We start from the raw sequence: 13207 nt of genomic DNA, 5'->3' as shown, positions 1-13207 counted from the left end.
GGGTCTTTTAGTCCTGATACACATTTCTCTTGACAAAAGACCAATTAGAAAGAAATCAACAAAATAACAACACAAACCTTGCCAGATTTGGGATGGACTTGATACTTCTTTTAAAAAAATTGAAAACAATCTGAGTTTCAAAGAAAAAGCAGGTTAAGTAAAAGAAATTAAATGTGACTGTATTGATTTTCTATGGCTGCTGTAACAAATTACCACAAATTGAGTGACTCAAGAAAACACATGTCTATTATTATATAGTTCTGAAAGTCAGAAGTCTGATGTGGGTCTCACTGGGCTAAAATCAAGGTGTTAGTGGGGCTACATTCCTTTCTGGAGGCTCTAGGGGAGAATCCATTCCTTTATCTTTTCCAGTTTTTAGAGATTGCCTTCATACCTTGTCTCATAGCCTCCTTCCATCTTCAAAGCCAACAACTCTGACATTGACTTTTCTTTTGCCTCCCACTTCATGTCCACCTCTGGACCCATGTGATTACATTGGGTCTACCACAGAAATCCAGGATACTCTCCTTATGTTAAGGTCAGTCGATTAGCATCCATAATTCCATCTGAACCTCAATTCTCCTTTGCTATGTAATATAACATATTCACAGGTCCTGGGCATTAGGATGTGGATATCTTTGGAGAGCATTATTCTGCCTACCACAGTTACCTTCTCAGTTACATCTATCATGACCACCCTATTTAAAATTCCAACCCACCTTCACCCTCCTCATCTCCCCTATGTGTTTAAAACATGATTGCTGCAATAAAGGTGTGAGGTGCCAGGGACGTGGATTTCTTGGAATATACAGATAAAGCAGTCAAATTGACCTGGATTCAATTGACCTGGGCTTGAATCCTAGTTTTGCCATTTTTAATGTGATAATTTTTGGAAAGTTTTAACGTATTTAAGTCTCAGTTGTCTTATTTGGGAAATGTTGATAATACATCAACTGTACAAGATTTTTGTGAATATCAAAGAACATAGTATACTAGAATTATCTGGCACAGAAACGTTGAGAAGTGCTCAGTATTTATTCCCTTCTCAGCTTTCTTTCTTCTCTCTGTGATCTCAGTCTAGCCCTTGTCGTCTGCTGGGATTAATGGGAATTTTTTTTTTAATTGTGGTAAAATATATGTAACATAAAGTTTACTACTGTGTTGCAGTGTGCAGTTCAGTAGTGTTAAGTATATTCACATTGTACAACAGATCTCCAGAACTTTTTTCTTCTTGCAAAACTGAAACTCTACCCATTAAACAACAAATCCCCATTTCCCACTCCCCCAGAACCTGGTAACCACCCTTCTATTCTCTGTTGCTGTGAGTTTGACTATTCTAAATACCTCCTATAAATAGAATCATACAGTATTGACCTTTTTGTGACTGGCATATTACACTTAGCATAATGTTCTCAAGGTTCATTCATGTTTTCAGTGTGTATCAAAACCTCCTCTCTTTTTAAGGCTGAATAATATTCCATTGCATGTATATACCACATATTGTTTATATATTCATCCATCCATGGACATTGAGTTACTTCTACCTTTTGGCTATTATGAAATGCTCTTATGAACATGGATGTACGCATATCTCTTTGAGATCCAGCTTTCAGTTCTGGATTTCAATTTCAATTTTGGGTGTATTCCCAGAAGTGGAATTGATGAATCATATGGTAATTCTATTTTTAATTTTTTGAGGAACTTTGATATTGTTTTTTTGTAGTGGCTGCACCATTTTACATTCTCACCAACAGTGTGTAACAGTTCCAATTTCTTCATGTTCTCACCAAGACTTATTATTTTCTGTTTTTTTTTTTTTTTGATAGTGGTCATTCTGATGGAAATAAGGTGTCATCTCATTGTGGTTTTGATTTGCATTTCCTTATTGATTTGTTATGTTGAGCATCTTTTCATATGTTTGTTGGCCATTTGTATCTTCTTTGGAGAAATGTTCATTCAAGCCCTTTGCCTATTTTGTAATCAGCTTATTTGTTTTCTTGGTGAGTTTTAGGAGTTCTTTATATATTCTGAATATTGATCCCTTATCAGATATGTAGTTTGCAAATATTTCATAAGTTGTCTTTCACTCTGTTGATTGTGTCCTTTGATACAGACAGAGACATTTTTAATTTTTATGTAGTACAATTTATCTATTTTTACTTTTGTTGCCTGTGCTTTTGGTGTTATATCACTAATGAGAGTTGTAAGTCCTCCTTTAACTCTAACACACATACACACCCTTAGACAGATACACACATGTGCATGCACATACACGTGCAATACATGCATACTATCAACAGCAAAAGCATTTTAAATGCTTTAAGAAATCACTAAAGCCACCACTACCAAATGAAATAGCAGACCAAAAAAAAAAAAATTCTTCTATTTTTTATAAATTTTCTTCTGTGGTCAGAAACATCCAATCTCCAGTTCTTATGATGTTTTCTCCTGGGAAATAAAGGCAAGGGAATAAAAGCAGCTGTACTATCATCCTGGCAACAACAGGGAAGTTGGGGCCAGTAAATCAGTGTTCTAACTTGGACTTCCAGTTGACTAGGTGTGTGGACTTGGGCAAACCATTTTCCCTTTTTGGGCATCAGGCATCTTACCTGAGATGCCTTCCACTTTTAACACTCTGTGCCTCATTATTTTTTCACATTCAGGATAAAAGACGGTATTCTTAGTCCCATCATTTGTGACGCCTTTCTTGGTGGGTTTAGCAGTGAGCAATTACCCCTCTGACCATTTGCCCTCTAGAGTGCAATCTGCTTGATGGGATGAGAGATAATCGGAATTTCCTAGTTGATTGCAAAATCTTTTACTATAGTCTTTCTATACTAGGTGCCAATTGATGAGCATCAAGATACAGGAGCTCAAAGCTGATTCATCACCCCACTTGGCCCCATGATGTCTGTAGGTGTCTCCACACTTAGTCATTCCTGGCTCCCAGACCTCCTCCCCTAGCTCTTTTGAGGAGCCCTACATTATTGTCATTGATCACTTGCCTCAACTTGGGTTTGCAATCTGTCCTTTCTTTGTTTTGGGCCGAAGCATCCTTTCTTAAACTCTGGTTTTACTCTGTTCATCTAAGATTGCCAAGGTCATACCCATCCATTCCCAGAAATGACTCTTTTCTGCATTTCTTCTGTCTGAGGTTGGTGGAAACTTTACACATAAAATAAATGTCTGAAGCAATTCTGAGCCAACCAAATTTAAAGTTCTCCTTAAAATTAAATATTCTAGATCCCAGGTGGCCAGAGTTTCATAATAACAGTGGTCTCAGCTGGGACACAAATGTAGTCATTATTCCCATGAATGACTTGATCGATACTATCTGAGCTAGTTTAGATTATGATCACTTTTTCTTGAAAATGAGGAGACAATTTTATTTCAATTCTAGTCTGTTTTGCTTAAAACTAGCGTGACAGAACTTATACCACACAAGTAGGCAGTGATAGGTGTGCGATAATTGGAAATAATAAATAGTACTCAAAGCATTTTTCATTTGTCTGTAATGTGTTATCACACTTAAGTTTGAAAATGGGAAGGTTTGATGTTAGGAATTAGTAATAACCAAACTCTGAAGTTGCAGAAAACATACACATACACAGACACACTAAGGCTACTAAGGAATTTGCCCACTGCCTACACCTTTCCAACATATTCACAACATATTCACATACAAATGTTTATATATATACGCATGCGTGTGTATGCACACATGCGTATATATATATTTCTTTATTCTTTATATTCTAGGCTGGGCTTAAAAAGACTCCTCCACATCATGAAGCTAAGTACCAGCATAAATCAGGGAACTTTATTTGAGTAAGTTTGTTGTAACATACATTTTTTTTCCACAGGGAAAGATTCGCCCTGAGCTAACATCTGTTGCCAATCTTCCTGTTTTTTCTTTTACCCTCCCCAAAACCCCAGTGCATGGTTGTATATCCTACTTGTAAGTCCTTCTAGTTCTTCTATGTGAGCCACCACCACAGCATGGCAACTGACAGAGGGGTGGTGTGGTTCTACGACCAGGAAATGAACCTGGGCTGTCAAAGTGGTGAGAGTGCTGAACTTTAACCACTAGGTCATCAGGGCTGGCTCTACATACATTTTTTGAAGTAATAGAATGAATACAGATACTCAATCAGTATTGACATCCCTTAGACTCCTACTGATTTCAAAATGCCACTACTCAAGTCCTGAATGTGGAAGCTAGATCACAACTCAGCAGCAGTGCTGTGCTGAGGATGGATCTGCACCCAGCACAGTTGCTTTTCTTCTTGATTTAAATTCCTAGTCTGACTCTAGCATACTAGGAAGGACAGATGCAAGGAAGAGAAAGCAGGATTTGTGAACTTGTGAACAGTGAGAGAATCCAAGAATGAGGTGGGATTTAGTAGCAGACTCCACAAATTTTTATTGCATGTCAGAAAGCATGCTAGAAGCTTGGAACTGCCAGAAAGGAAAATCAGGCCTCTTGGATAACCTGGAAAGATACAAATAATGAGGACAAGGATCAATCACAAAAGTGACAGAAGCTGGAAGTTCAGGCTGTTGCTTTGGAGTTGATGTCACAATCAGAAAAATCCTAGGTAAATTGTACCAAATCCATTGCAGAAAATTTGTGCTCTATCTCCTAGATACAGAAAGACTAAGTATACTGCTAAATCTGACCCAATTGACTAGTGGTGGAATCAACATTCAGACTTGCAAGACTTCCTGTGTTTTCTATCATGCTGGTTGGGGATAGGCTATAGATGGTCTTGAATGCTACGCTGAAAGCATTTTGATTTTATTCAGTAGGCAACAGGGAGCCACTGACTTTTTTTGAGCAATAGACTGATATATTATTGTCTTTTGGTAATCTCTTTTCAACTAATAAATTAGGTTTGTTTTTGTCCCATGAGGAGAGGTATACTGTGGTTAATATTTCAAATTGTTTTTAGAAAGAGGGAGAAAATAAATGTATAAACAATAAAATAAACAAAAGCAAACAAAGACATAGAGTGTGTTTCCAGTAGAAAAAAAACCCCAGAGAAACAAGAAACACGAGACATATAAATCATAGCCAACCAGAGTTTCAAGTAATTTTTCTTCATGAAAGGCCTTGATAAATGGTCAATAAATGTTAAGTGGGATATTATTTTTGTAGTTAATTTCCTTTATTCTCTAGTTTTGCTCTTTTAAGTAATTTCACCGTCCAATTTATAATTGTAGTATGTAGGAACATACACACAATCATTTTTTCTTACAGCAGGAGAATAGAGTGCAAAGATCTCATTTCAGACAGCTAAGTGATTTACAGTAAGACCTACTAGACAATTCTGAAAACATAATTCAGATCCCTCGAGCTTTCTGCTTTTTTAAAAGTTAACAGTTAGTGGTGGAAAGGAACATTAGGTTTGATTGAAAAATAACACACACATTATAAAAAAGTCATAGTCCAACTGACTTTGCTAGGTATCAACATTCATATTTTTTTCCTACAATGCTAATAATTCAGCATTCCATTAACGCTACATTAAAAAAAACTCTTTCTTTGTTTTATCTTTCCGGCCTTTGTTGAAAACTCCCTCTCAGCCTGCTGATTTCTGACAACCTGTTGGAAGGTAATGATAACACAGCTTTTCCTCTGAGCTGTGTTACAGCACAGCTTCCTGACAACTTTGTCTCTGGCTAAACAAATCATTTGCACCCTGCCTGATTTGTTTCCACATTTGTAATTCAACTGCAATTTGTTCCTTCCCCTGGCTAAATGAAAATGTGGTCATCAGATGCAATCCTTCCTGTTTGAGCATCGTAAATAATACGTTTCTGGAGTGCAACACATAAATATTTTACTAACCACAATACAGGTTTTAGGAAAAGGCAGAATGAAAGCAGTAGAGAAAAGATTTCCTATAGATTCATTTTTACAGTATTTAGAGGCCATTTTATGGTTTGGTGCATTCATTAGGCTCTTGAAGAAAGTGTTTCTCATCCAAAGAAACATAGTAATATAAACGTGTAATTCTCAATTCCTTGACTTATCAGGTTTAAATTTTCTTCCTGTTTGAGTTGGGATGTAATATATCATCGAGTATTCCCAGAGTTGATTTTAATTCACTCACTGTCTTTTTGTTTTTTTGCTACCTAGCATTGTTACCTTCTGTGTAAATGAAGAGCCACTGTAGAATAAAGAAGTTTATACTGAAGATAAATTTTTCTCATTCCTGCTGGGCCAGTCACCTGAAACTATAAATGAGAAAATAATAGGTGGAGATTGGGGGTGGGCAAGTAATGAAGAGTAGTACTGTAAGCATAATTCTCCTCTTCTCCAAGTTAAAAGAATTTTGCTTAAAAGTGTATTCCCTCTGGCCTGAAAACCTATTTCCCATGTCCTGTGGTTTCTGTTCCATAGGTGTCCTGAAAATAATTGGCTATTTAAAAAACCTAAAAAAAATTGCTGATCACAGAGCCAACCGCCTCTTGGTACTTTCCCTCTGAGGCTCTTATTAATTTTTAATCAGCTTGCTGCTGTTGTGGGTCAGTAGGACTCCTGTAAGTAAAGGAAAATGCCATGTGGGTGGCAGAAGAAGAGAGAGTAAATAAACACAGAGGGAAACGGGCTCTCCAGAACTCAGAGACAAAGGCTGGTGTGGCTTCAACAAAGATGGAGTTAAAGCAGTTTCAGTGGAGAAAACCGCTCCCTCAGCTGGACCAAATGCGGGAATTAGAATCCCATTTCTCTCCAGCTGCTTGACTGGTACAGATGGCATGCACTCCTTGGCCTTTATTTCAGTAGGTGAATGCCACTCCTGGGCTATTGCTCTCAGAAGAGCATAATAACTTGACTCTCTAGGAATGTTTCTAATTTTTCTAATAGATGCCTAGATCTCACCCATGTCTCCAATCTCTCTCTCTCCTTCTCTGTCTCTCTCTCTCTCCCATAGTATTTTTTTGGCTGATTTCACATGTGATTTTCTATTTGGGTTATCTGTAAGTCCAGTCTGTGAGAAAGAATTTGTTATAATTTCTATCGTGATAAACAATAACCTCATATAAAGTGGTTCAAACAGAGTAATAAGTAAATATTTTTTCTCGCTATCCAATGACCTTAAAGTATATCCAATACCTCCATCTCAACCTTTTGTTTACTTGTTGGCACAAGGGATTATGGGCATTGCTGATTTGTGAATTGAAGGGGTACAATTGAAGTGAATTGAAGTGCACAACACATATTTGTGCACTCAACATTTCTCTCTACTGTGGAGGTGCCATTTTTGACCATATGGGGATCTTGGTCATTTCTGAGTGCCATCCTGCCAACACCCAGTAAGTGTGATCAGGTAACAGGCTATGATGGGATTCTCAGTACCAAAGAAAAGGTCATTTGTCTGGGTGACTTTTCTTTTATCCACTTTATAAACTGTCAGGTGATAGAAACTATCTGAGGCAGGAGGCATCTATTTGGCAACACAGGAGTTAGTAAAACGCAGGGAGACAACCAGATATTTTGCTTTTCATGCTGTTGCACATTAGGGTATAAAGTATAAAAATACTTCTTCCAAGCTGAGATTAAATTTAAAAAGATTTTGGAATAATAGGTGTGTGTGTTTATTTATTCATCAGTCAGGCTCAAAATGGTCATTTTCAAGTACATAGAAAAAATTTACCTCGGTGATTTCCTGGAACATATTTAAATATTATGTCTTCAGGAAAACCTTCCTTAAGAGTGTACTTTTTTTTGAGAATTTTTATAATAAGAGTATAATTATAGATATAATTTTTCATTTTTCTACTACATTGAAAGCTCCTAGAGAAAGCAAAGACTTATTTGTTTGTTTTGTTTTTCTTGGTTTCATTTTCAAGTTCATAGCTACAGGAACTAGCAGAGTAAATAGTTTATGATTGGTACATATTAAATGTCCATGGGCGAATGTGGGATAGGTAGACAGAAGGAAGGAGGTGGGGAGGGATGGACCTGTAGTAGAGCAAGGAGAGGTACAGCCGAGTCATCCTCCCCAAAGAATCTCTGTTATCAATGGGCCACCTATTCCTGAGGGAAAAAATGCCTAAAATGACGCAGGAGATAACGAGAAACTGGAAATTGTTAAATATGGATCATGTATTAGAGTTAGGCTGTGAAGGCCTCTTTAGGTCTCAGAAGAGGATTTTTAGATTTTATATTATTGGTTAGAAATTAAGTGGCAATTGAAGATTTTTCAACAGCTTTATTGAGGTATAAGTGACATACAATAATCTGCATATATTAGAAGTGTACAATTTGATACACTTTGAAGTATGTATACACCTGTGAAACTATCACCACAGTTAAAACGATGAACACATCCAATCCTCTGAAAAGTTTCCTCACGTCCCTTTGGAATTTCTTCCATACATTTGTCTCCACCCCAAGTCCCAGACAATCATTGATCTGATTTCTGTCACTATAGGTTAGTTTGTATTTTCTAGTATTTTACATAAATGAAAGTATGTACTCATTTTTGGTTGGCTTCTTTCATTTAGCATAATTATTCTGATATCCGTCCATGGTTTTGTGTATATCAATAATCCATTGCTTCTTATTGCAGAGTTGTATTCCATTATATGACTATTCCAAATAAAGTTTCAATGAACATGTATGTACACGTGTTTGTAAGGATGTATGTTTTTATTTCTCCTGGGTAAATGCACAGAAATGGAATAGTTGGATGATATGGTAAGTGTATGTTTCCTAAGAAACTTTCAAACTGTTTTCCAAAGTGGTTGAACCATTTTACATTCCTACCAACAGTAGGTATGAAAGTTGCAGTTGCTCCATATCCTCGCCAACACTTGATATGGTCACGCTTTTAATTTCAGACGTTCCAAAAGTGTCCAGTGAAATCTCGTGGTTTTAATTTTTTCATTCTGTTTGTGATTAATGATGTTGAGACTCTTTTCCTATATACAATTCCATGGTGAAGTGTCTGTTCAAATCTTTTACCCATTTATTTCATGACATTGCCTGTTTTCTTATTCTTGAGTCTGTGAGTTCCTTGCATTCTTTGGATATAAATCCATTACCTGATATTTGATATGGAAATATTTTCCCCCAGTCTCTGACTTGTGTTTCCTTTCTCTGAACAGCACCTTTTGAAGAGAAGTTCTTAACTTTTGGTGAAATCCAAATTTATCAATTTTTTTCTCTTATAGATTGTACTTTTGGAGTCATATGTAAGAAATCTTTGGTTAATCTCAAGTCATAAAAATTTTCTCCAATGTTTTCTTCTAGAATTGTTATAGCTTTAGGTTTTGGTCTATGATCTGTATTGACTTATATTTGCATATGGTACAAGACGTGGATTGAAATTCATATTTTTACAAGTGAACGCCTAGTTGTTCTAGCATTACTTATTAATAAGACTTTCTTTCTTTTCCTCCCCTGCATTGCCTTTAAAATTAAAAAGAAAAAATCAAATGACTAAATATGTGTGGATCTAATTCTCAATGCTCTAGTCTGTTCCATTGATTTATTTGTGTATCTTAAGCCAAAACCAGACTATTTTGATTACTCTACTTTTATGACAAGTATTGAAATCTGGGAGTCTAAGTCCTTGGACTTTGTCCTTGTTTATCAAAGTTGTTTTGAGTATTTTCTGTCCTTTGCATTTCCCTGTGAGTTTTAGAATCAGCTTTCTGTAATTAAAAAAATATATATCAAGAGTGTGTCTTATAGCACAGTTAAAAGGCCATGTACTGGTTTGTTCTAATCCTAGAAAATTATGTATTTGCATCACTAAAATATCCTTTTTCTGTGGATAATTTTTTAGTTGTTTTAGAAGGACAGTTTTTTCCTTAGGCAAAATTACATTGCAGCAAAAATCAACCCCCAAATCTGTGTGGCTTACAATAACAAAGGCGTATTTCTTCTTTAGGCTGCTTGCCAATTGCAACTTGACTGCAGCTTTGCTTTGTATTTTTTTCATTTTCAGACTTGGGCTAAAGAAGCAGCCCCTATTTGGGACAATGTAAGCCTTGTAACAGAAGAAGAAAGAGTGCAACCACTCAGTGGTTCTTAAATTTTTGCTGAGAAGTCACATGTCACATCAATTCACATGTCATTGGCTGAAGCCAGACACATGGACAAACTTGATGTCAATAGAATGGGAAAAAAAAAAAATTCTCCCAGAGAGAGGGCACCATAGGAAAGGGGACATGGTCATTTTTAACAGGACAAAATCTATCACAGACACTAAATAGCTCTTTAAATGACCCCTTCCACAACAGTGTGGCATTTTGCAAATGGACAGGATTAATTTAATGTGTGATAAATTTTTCATGAAAAATATTATGGTAGCCCACTTATGTTGCCTTGCTTGGCTATGCCTGTATCCTTTTCCAACCTCATTCCTCTTGATTCCAGTCAAGAAAGCTTTGGGTTTCTCTGACTTCAAAGTTTAGTGTCACATCACATATTTCTGGGGAAAGTGGCAATATTATTTCTTATGTCATTGTTTTGCCCATCCCTTTTGTTTCCTTTTTCTTCTATTATTTAATATTTGCTGAGAGATATGTACAGATAATTTACAAACATACGTAATTGAGTAAGTAACCAATTCTCTCTAAATAGATTTTAACCTAAGTGGGAATAGAGAAGTTGATTGTCTGGAATCCAATAAGATAATTATCATAAAAGCCATCATTAATTGAGTATTCAGTGTGTGCCAGTCATGATTCTAAATGGCTTACCTGCATTTTCTCATTTAATGCTCTGAGAATGCTATTAAGTAGATGCCATTGTGAATAACAATGAGGTAATAGGTGCACGGAGATATTAAATAACTTGTCTAAAAACTCACGAGTGTTTGAGTCTCGATTCAAATTCAAGTCTGTCTGACTCCACAACCTAAGTCTATAACATTATAATTCAAGTAGATGACCTTCAAAAAATCTCGAAGCTCTTAACTGACAATCTCTCAGATTTTAGAATGGGCAAAGCTGGAATTTTAATATCAAAGGCAAATAGTACATTTTCTATGAAATCATCTGCATCTGGGCAAGGCAGGCTGTAGATCTCGAACTAATTTGGGGAAAATTGAAGTGTGGATGAGTAAACAATCTAAATTATAATATATTTCAAAGAGATATAGAGGTTTACTTTAAAGTTCAGATAGAAACTGGAATTTTTCTAAATGAGAAGTTGTGACTAGGATTTTCTGGCTGACACAAAGTCATTCAACAAATATTAGTTGCATCACAATATAATTACAACTTCATTCCACTTAAAAATAAAAGACGTTAAAATCCTCAACAAAATACCAGCAAACCAATTCCAGCAGCGGATTAAGAGGATTATACATCATACCTAAGTGGGATTTGTTACAGGAACGTAAGAACTGTAATAAGAAATCATTCAGTGTAACACACCACATTAATGGAACGAAGGGAAAAAAAAAACACACAATCATCTTGATTCAGGAAGAAAAACAATTTGACAAAATACAACACCCTTCATGATAAAAACACTGAACAAACTGAGAATAGAATGCAACTTACTCAACATGATGAAGGACATTTATGAAAAAACCCACAAGTAACATCATACTCAATGGTAAAATCTGAAGGCTTTCCTTCTCCCTAACATCAGAAATAAGACAAGGATGGCTGCTTTTGTGATATCTATTCAACATCATATGGAGGTTCTAGTCAGAGAAATTAAGCAAGACAAAAAAAATGTCAACCAAATTTGAAAGAAAGAAGTAAAATTAGATTTATTTCCATTTGGTCTTACATGTAGGAAATCCTAAAGAACCACAAAAACTCTATTAGAGCTAATAAATTAATTCAGCAAAGTTGCAGGATACAAGATCAATTCACAAAAATCAGTTTTATTTCTGTACACTAACAAGGAACAATCCAAAAATGAAATTAAGAAAACAATTCCATTTATAATTGCATCAAAAAGTGTGATATTGGAGAGCTGGCCCAGTGACATATTGGTTAGGTTCACGTGCTCCGCTTCAGCAGCCTGGGGTTCGCAGGTTCGGATCCTGAGTGTGGACCTACACACCACTTATCAAGCCATGCTGTGGCAGGTGTCCCACATATAAAGTAGAGGAGATGGGCACAGATGTTAGCCCAGGGCCAATCTTCCTCAGCCAAAAGAGGAGGATTGGCAACAGATGTTAGCTCAGGGCTTATCTTCCTCACACACACACACACAAAAGTGATGTCGGCATCAAGGTAGACATATTGATCAATGGAACAGAATAGAGTCTAGAAATAGCTTTTTTATTACTAAGGGCCAGTGCCAGTTGAGCATATATGTTAACCTGAGAATTTCTGTATTCTCAAGACTGTAATATCAAAATATTTAATCAAAATTTTAGCAATGGATGAAACTATAATATCTATAATGTCTTTTAGTCCAGTGATATTCAAGATTTGCTAAGTTGAACTCCAGAACTTTTGAAGAATTTCCTTGAAAGCTGTCTAGAGTGCTCAGAGGGGTGGAGATAAGTCACGGTGACTCTGTCCCACCACAACAACTTTAATCAGGATAGTTCTATTTTCATCTATTTTATTTACTGTGTCTCCCCACAAGGTTTTGGTAGACATGTCAAAATTTACACTAAAATAAATTTTTTTATTTCAAGATTTCCTGGAGTTTAAAGGGGCCTAGACAGAAATATCTCTCTTATTTGCCTTTAATCCCAATTACATTATCTTTTTTATTCCAATAGTATTATCTTCAAAAATAATCGGTGATGACTGCCGTCCATAATGCCAGTAGAACCTATAATTCTGTAGCATACAGAATTTGCAGTACACTTAACTCTTTTTGTGATGCAAACATACCTGTGATGTAGGCAGTACAATTCATAAGATTTCTGTTTTTCAAGAGAAAAACCGAGATAGAGAAGTTACCCTCCAATCAGGTGGTAGCCGAGCTAAGAACCGATTTTCAAGTTAATCTCATGCCAAATTCAGTATTCTTGGTATCTGCAGCTCTATCACTAGTGCTTAGCATATTTTATTCTAAAATACTTAAATGAAATCTTTGAGAGGCTTAGGAATAGGCCCTAAAGAATAGAACGCTGATATTTAAAACTGACGAATGCCTACCTTGGCCTTATGGATTTCCTGAATACAGTTTGCCACTACTTAGCTTCTGGCACTGGGTTAAATAGTGTCTTCCCGAAATTCACGTTTGCCCGTAACTTGTGAATATAACTTT

The sequence above is a fragment of the Ceratotherium simum genome, chromosome 23 (genome assembly GCF_057802395.1).
Source record: "Ceratotherium simum simum isolate JZ-2026a chromosome 23, ASM5780239v1, whole genome shotgun sequence".
Lineage (NCBI taxonomy): Eukaryota > Metazoa > Chordata > Mammalia > Perissodactyla > Rhinocerotidae > Ceratotherium > Ceratotherium simum.
This window is presented reverse-complemented; position numbering follows the sequence as displayed.